This window comes from Piliocolobus tephrosceles, unplaced genomic scaffold (assembly GCF_002776525.5).
Source record: "Piliocolobus tephrosceles isolate RC106 unplaced genomic scaffold, ASM277652v3 unscaffolded_41424, whole genome shotgun sequence".
Lineage (NCBI taxonomy): Eukaryota > Metazoa > Chordata > Mammalia > Primates > Cercopithecidae > Piliocolobus > Piliocolobus tephrosceles.
The window spans coordinates 19,010-26,214 of NW_022325893.1; the positions used below are offsets into that span (position 1 = coordinate 19,010).

Genomic DNA, 7,205 nt, shown 5'->3' on the forward strand with positions numbered 1-7,205 from the left:
CCCCCATTGAGAACAACGGGTTTTAGATAAATTCCAGTTATTTTATTATGTTTCCACTCCCAAATTCCCACTGATATTATAATCAAGAGGAAAATAAATTCTTAGAATAATTCAGACATCCTTATTACATTTTGTATGTTGTACTAATTAAGTTTAATCTTAATTCTATTTAATTTTCCTATCTAAGAATCAATCACATATATGTTTTCACTTATTTATGTCTTCTTTGAAGGACATAAGACTTCTCCTTCAAAAGAGTTTTAAGATTTTTTTTTTTTTTTTTTTTTGAGACGGAGTTTCGCTCTGTCGCCCAGGCTGGAGTGCAGTGGCCGGATCTCAGCTCACTGCAAGCTCCGCCTCCCGGGTTCAGGCCATTCTCCTGCCTCAGCCTCCCGGGTAGCTGGGACTACAGGCGCCGCCACCTCGCCGGGCTAGTTTTTTGTAGCTTTTTTTAGTAGAGACGGGGTTTCACCGTGTTAGTCAGGATGGTCTCGATCTCCTGACCTCGTGATCCGCCCGTCTCGGCCTCCCAAAGTGCTGGGATTACAGGCTTGAGCCACCGCGCCCGGCCGATATTTTTATGTAGATGCTTACACTATTTATTTCTAAATATTTTGCCCTTTCATTCCTTTATAAATAGAATTGTTTCTTACATTATTATCTTTTCTAATTAGTCACTGATAAGAAAGCAATTGATGGCTGGCGTGGTGGCTCATGCCTGTAATCCCAACACTTTGGGAGGCCAAGAAGGGTGGATCACAAGGTCAGGAGATCAAGACCATCCTGGCTAACATGGTGAAACCCCATCTCTACTAAAAATACAAAAAAATTAGCTGGACGTGGTGGTGAGTGCCTGTAGTCCCAGCTACTCGGGAGGCTGAGGCAGGAGAATGGCGTGAACTCAGGAGGCAGAGCTTGCAGTGAGCCGAGATCCTGCCACTGCACTCCAGCCTGGGCTACAGAGTGAGACTCCATCTCAAAAAAAAAAAAAAAAAAGCTATTGAGATATTATAGTCTACAACTAGCCACATACCAAACTCTTATTGTCTCTAATAGAATTTAAGAAAATTCTAAGACACAATTTTCAGGAAATTCAAAGCATACAATGTTATTATCTGATCACAATCATCATTTTGCTCCCTCATTTCCAATATGTATGTGCTTCTATATCTCTCTTATCTTACTGCCTTGGTTAATATCTACAGAAAATTTTAGATGACAGTGGTGATAGTAAGCAACCTTGAATTACCTTTGACTTTAATGGGAATCGCTGGCTTTTGTTTGTGACACATACGTCATTAAAGATGTCTCTGCACATGTACAGTCTATCAAGAGCTTGTTGTTAAATCAGAAAGATTGTTAATTGTGTCAAATGTATGTTCTGCATCTATAGAGATAACTGTACAGTTTTTCTTCTTTGGCCTGTTAATATGGTATGATGGATTGTATTCCAAAATTTCTTAATATTCATCCATTCTTGGGTGGCATAAATTCACTTAGTTGTGATGTACACTACTGTTCTTTTAATGTATTGTTCAATCCTACGTGCTAATATTTTTATTTCAAATTTTTTTAATTTTTATTTATTTATTTATTTTTTTGAGATGGAGTCTTGCTCTGTCACCCAGGCTGGAGGGCAGTGGCATGATCTCGGCTCACTGCAACCTCCGCCTCCCAGGTTCAAGCGATTCTCCTGCCTCAGCCTCCTCAGTAGCTGGGATTACAGGCACCCGCCACCGTGCCCAACTAATTTGTGTATTTTTAGTAGAAATGGGGTTTCACCATGTTAGTTGGGCTAGTCTTGATCTCCTGACCTCGTGATCCACCTGCCTTGGCCTCCCAAAGTGCTGGGATAACTGGTGTGAGCCACCACGCCAAGCTGATCTCAAATTTTTATATTAGTATTTGAACATGGGATCAGTCTGTCTTTTTTTTTTCCTTTTCAACACTTTATATCGTTTATTAATGCAATATACATTAGATCTAAAATCTGCAGTTTCTAAGCACACCATGTTTAGATCTTTCAGATCCTTCTGCAGTTTTAGGTTATTTCTACAGAGGTACCTTTAAGTGAATGAATAACACATTCTATAATTCCTGAAAATATAGTACAGAGTGAAATGATTTAAATATAATTTAGGCACATGTTGATTATGAAACTAGATAATCGCTCAATACAATACTTCTCTGTCTTGAGAAAAATAATAAAGCAAAGAACATAATTCATTTCTGAAGTTGCTTTCCTTCACTTGTAAAGGTCTGATCTCCTCCCACTATGCATATGTACCCTTTACTGTTAAGGAAAGCTTTGCATATTTAGATATAGAAGAATAGGCTACATAAATACTAAAGATGTGTCATTCTCCCAAAGGAGACAAAAGTGGTTTTCAATGATTCCTTGCCTCATGTTGATGAGTCTGTAGAATTCAGAACCCTGTGAACACAGCTAATATCCCTGCTCTTAGGGTAGATGTAAGGACACCAGGTCATTGGTAGGGAAGTACAGGCCCTTCCTCTGCTGTTGCAGAGAGAAAATGACTCAAGAAAATTGGGCTAAAATTTGTTTAAAGAAAAAAACAGGCTGGGCGCCATGGCTCACGCCTGTAATCTCAGCACTTTGGGAGGCCAAGGCGGGCGGATCACAAGGTCAGGAGATCAAGACCATCCTGGCTAACATGGTGAAACCCTGCCTCTACTAAAAATACAAAAATTAGCTGGGTGTGGTGGTGTGCACCTATAGTCCCAGCTACTCGGGAGGCTGAGGCAGGAGAATCGCTTGAACCTGGCAGGCAGAGGTTGCAGTGAGCCGAGATCACACCACTGCACTCCAGCCTGGCAACAGAGTGATATTCCGTCTCAAAAAACAAAAACAAAAAATCAAAAAATGTAAGTAAAAGAATCATAGGTGCTGACTGATTGGTATTACCTCTTGGACCAGCCAAATACCTTTATTTTTACTTTCTATATATACATATATATTTTGGTGGCTGTAATCAAATGTATGTTTAAAATTCCTCATTCCCCACTGTAGGGTTCTAGCTGCAATTATACTACATTGGCTTTTAACAGGCACCTCTACCATATTCATTGATATTGTGTAAGCTTTGATTGCAGTAGATCTGGATTTAATATCTATTTCTAAGCTGGCCCTATGTAAACTATTTGGTATTTGAATTAAATGAATATTAATGATGCACCTTGGCTTTTTGGTTTTGAAGTATCTTCCTATGCTTGTGCTGATTGTATGAGAAAACTAGGCTAATAGTGTGAATAGACAGAATTGCTTGGTCTGGTGTTGAGTGGAACTTGCTAGAATAAAATTCTGAGAAATGCTCATTTATAAGTGTTGTAGTGATAGGTAAGTTCTTCCTCCATCCAGAGTTCCACTGTACCTTTGGAATGACAGTGATGTACAATGATGTCTTTCTTTCCACTCTGTCTCAATCAGTAAGAACTGGATATTACTTTAACTTAGCTAGTGTTTTGTCCTAAAAAGTAAACATTATAAAAATGAACCTGAAAAGAGTCTTAGCAAGTCTGAGCTCACCATATTCATATGGTGTGACAGGTATTTAAAGAGGGAGGCATCACTAAAGCTATTTATAAGCCTGAACAACCTTTTCAAAGTTTTCATAAAGTTTTTACAATTTAAATATCCATACTACATCTAGGTATTCAATAAATATAATCACATATGTTGTGCTTTCCATAAATTAAAATCCTCAAATGCACCTCAAACCAAGATGCTATTTCTACATCATGCCTATTTAAGAGCAAATATAATATATACTATTCCTGGTCATAAAACCAGATAAACACCCCTACCGCATTCAAAAGGCAACAATATCTAGTTTCCCTACATCTATTAAATGAGTGCTTTTCTGTTAAAAATCAGAATATAAGCCAGGTGTGGTAGCTTATGCCTATAATCCCAGCACTTTGGGAGGCCGAGGCAGGTGGATCACAATGTCAAGAGATCAAGACCATCCTGGCTAACACGCTGAAACCCCGTCCCTACTAAAAATACAAAAAAATCAGCGAGGCGTGGTGGCGGGCACCTGTAGTCCCAGCTACTAGGGAGTCTGATGCAGGAGAATGGCATGAACCCGGGAGGCGGAGCTTGCAGTAAGCTGAGATCATGCCACTGCACTCTAGCCTGGGAGACAGAGTAAGACTCCATCTCAAAAAAAAAAATAAGAATATGGAAAAAAAATCAATTTTTTGCCCTATGCACCACTGAGAACAAGCATAATCCTCTAAATGTTTTTTTTTTTTTTAATTTCCTTAGTGTTATTTCTTCTAGACAACTGAGAGGGTGGAGAAAGAAAAGTGATAAGGAAAACATTTTCATCTTGTACATCTTCCTCTGGCCCCTAAAATTCTCATATGACACTTTGTGACATGTGTAGTGGTGTCAGCATCTCTTCAAATCTAGCTCCCTTCATGTTGGACCCTCTCCTTGGCTTCTTGAAGATCACACCCAGACAGATCACAATTCTCTAAATCAGTTCCTGCCAGAGTTGCTCCTCTGAGGTTACAGTTCTTCAACGTTGCATTTTTTAAGGTAGCCACTCTCAGGTTAATTCCTGTCACGTGACTTTCTTCCATATCCCCACCTTTGAGGTTAGCACCTTCTAAATTGGCTTTAAGACCAGAAGGATCAGCCAGGCGCAGTGGCTCACGCCTGTAATCCCAGCACTTTGGGAGGCTGAGGCGGGCGGCTCACAAGGTCAGGAGATCGAGACCACGGTGAAACCCCGTCTCTACTAAAAATACAAAAAAATTAGCCGGGCGCGGTGGCGGGCGCCTGTAGTCCCAGCTACTAGGGAGGCTGAGGCAGGAGAATGGCGTGAACCCAGGAGGCGGCGCTTGCAGTGAGCCAAGATCGCGCCACTGCACTCCAGCCTGGTGGACAGAGTGAGACTCCGTCTCAAAAAAAAAAAAAAGACCAGAAGGATCCTCAAAATTACACAGTTTCAGGGATGCTCCTTCTACATTAGAACAGAGTATCTTGACTCCCTGGAGATTTGCACAGTCAAGCACTGATCCAGGGAGATCAGCTTGTTCAAGACTTAAACAGCAAAGATTTGCATGTGCAACACTGCAGCAGCTTAAATTGGCCGTTTTGAAGTTAATGTATCGAAGGTCCAAACGAGAAAGATCAGCACCACTGAAGTTCAAACCCTGGCATTGCAGTTCTGACTTGATTGGAGTTGCTAGCAAAAATCTGACAAATTCCTTTCGGGATATTGTAAATGATCCTCCGGTGGTTGAGAATTCTTTATTGCCACTTCTAGGTGTTCAATCAATGAGTAAATACCAAAAAATCTTGCTTCTTCTAACACATCCAATAAATGAATGCCATCATTTACAATAAGCTATCCATGACGCAAGTAGTTCAAAATGGGTTCAAAGTACTCAGGACTTCGGTCAATTAAGAAAGCTCCTCTATGATCTTGCTTATTTCCCAGACACCTTTGTCCTTAAACACATGGGCCAGCATACTGTCAGGGTCTTTATTCGCTAAAGTGCTCTGTGTGGTTATAAAGTACCGCCCTTCAACATTTAATGTTAGCCAGTCTGTGTGGAATCCTGACAATCCCTCAGGTGGCTTAGAATCTGTGTGAGGATCAATAAATGGCTCTCCTCCACACACAAAACATCATCATCCCTGATCAAAGCAATATCATCAATCAGCCCACCTTTCCCATTATACACACTGGTGGCTTTTATGCTGAGTTTACTGCTGACCACAGAAAGCAAATCAGATAAAGTTCCATACACAGCAACCACCTTTCTGTTCTTAGGGCTGCCGTTCAGGAACGCTGTGACCCACCTCAGCGTGCTGCCCCCGCTGGGTCCTGAGTGAACTGCCACCCTCCCACCTGGTCCTCCTCCCACCTTTTTCTCCTCCCACCCTTCTCCTCGCTCCATCCACTGGGATTCACCTCCCTTCGCCACCTTCCTGCACCTGGGGACACACCACACTCACCACATCCGGGACTCGGCTGGTCCTCCTTCCCACCCTGCCCCTAGGCTCCTCCCAGTCTGTCTTTTTTTGAGTGGGGCTTTATTAACTTTTGGAATCAGTGTTAGGCTGGCTTGATAAAAATAAATGGTACTTTTGTTTACCGTATTTTAAAAACCAAGTGTGTGTGTATGTTTAGTACAATATCAGTGTTTACAACGGTAAAGCCATTATATAGAAAAACCAGGCGATTCCCCTTATATCCAATAAAAGAAAGCCACATATAGTCTTCACAGATTCAACTTTTTGAAAACCGAATAAATTAAAATATACCTTTTGAGATCTAGCCTGAATGTGACTTTTATGAAAAAAGCACAAAAATTATAAGTGTACTACCCTTCAACACATTAAAAATTAATAATGATGTATTTCAGTTATTTTTCCCATCTTAGACAATGTAGCAATACACTGAGGGCTGCACTGTAAGAGTTAGACCATGAAAGCTTAGAGTTATTATCTATATGCACAAAGAGAAAATTAAACAAATTCTTTGATATTGCATGTTTCACATGCTCTGAACTCAAATATAATGATTGAAAAACCTTTTCGGATTCTCAAAAAATGAGCAACACTGAGAAGGTTCACAGCTTCCAGCTGCCACTGCCATCCAAGTCACTCTGAGCAGCCTTCCACAGCTGCTGGGCGAGGCTCTTGCCAGCTTTCCATAGGGTTCAGTACAAATATTAGACATCCACCTCTCCAACGGATTGACAGGGTTCATTTATTTCTCTAATGCATTCTGCATCCAGACAGCCCCACAACATACACCGCCCTGCCTGCATGTCAGGATTTCACACACGCATGGTGACAAATGGACCTCTGGAGGGACCAAAGAAACCACAGCACACCCAGTTACCTTTTGTTTCTCATCGGTCTCCCCACTCTAGATGTAAACTCCCTGTGGGCAGTGACGTCATCTGCCTAAAACAGGTCCGGCACAGGGTAAGTGGTCAAGAAATACCTGACGAGGGAAGGACTGGATGGGTCATGGGTCACTGAAGTGCTTCCATGTGGCCAGGACTGAAGGCCTGCCGGGTCCCGCCTGCCCGGTCCCTCCTACCTGTGCCGCTCCTCAGGCGGCTCTCCGCGAGCTCCGAGATGGCTCCGGCAGTGGCGGTCTTCTTCAGGCGAGCCACCCCCGATGCAGTGGTACTTCCTGGCTTGTTGAGCGTGTCCT

The 7,205-nt window shown here is 41.9% G+C and overlaps 1 long non-coding RNA gene and 1 pseudogene across 1 annotated transcript; both read right to left on the reverse strand.

The window, feature by feature from the left end:
• Window positions 1-4,230: 4,230 nt before the first annotated feature.
• On the reverse strand, window positions 4,231-5,940 carry LOC113223461 (annotated as a pseudogene).
• A 655-nt stretch (window positions 5,941-6,595) lies between these two features.
• LOC113223462 lies at window positions 6,596-7,205 on the reverse strand. Its single transcript, XR_003308746.1, has 3 exons — window positions 7,089-7,205; window positions 6,885-6,989; window positions 6,596-6,725 (listed from the first exon to the last, which is right to left on the reverse strand). It is a non-coding gene; the product is annotated as an uncharacterized LOC113223462 (long non-coding RNA).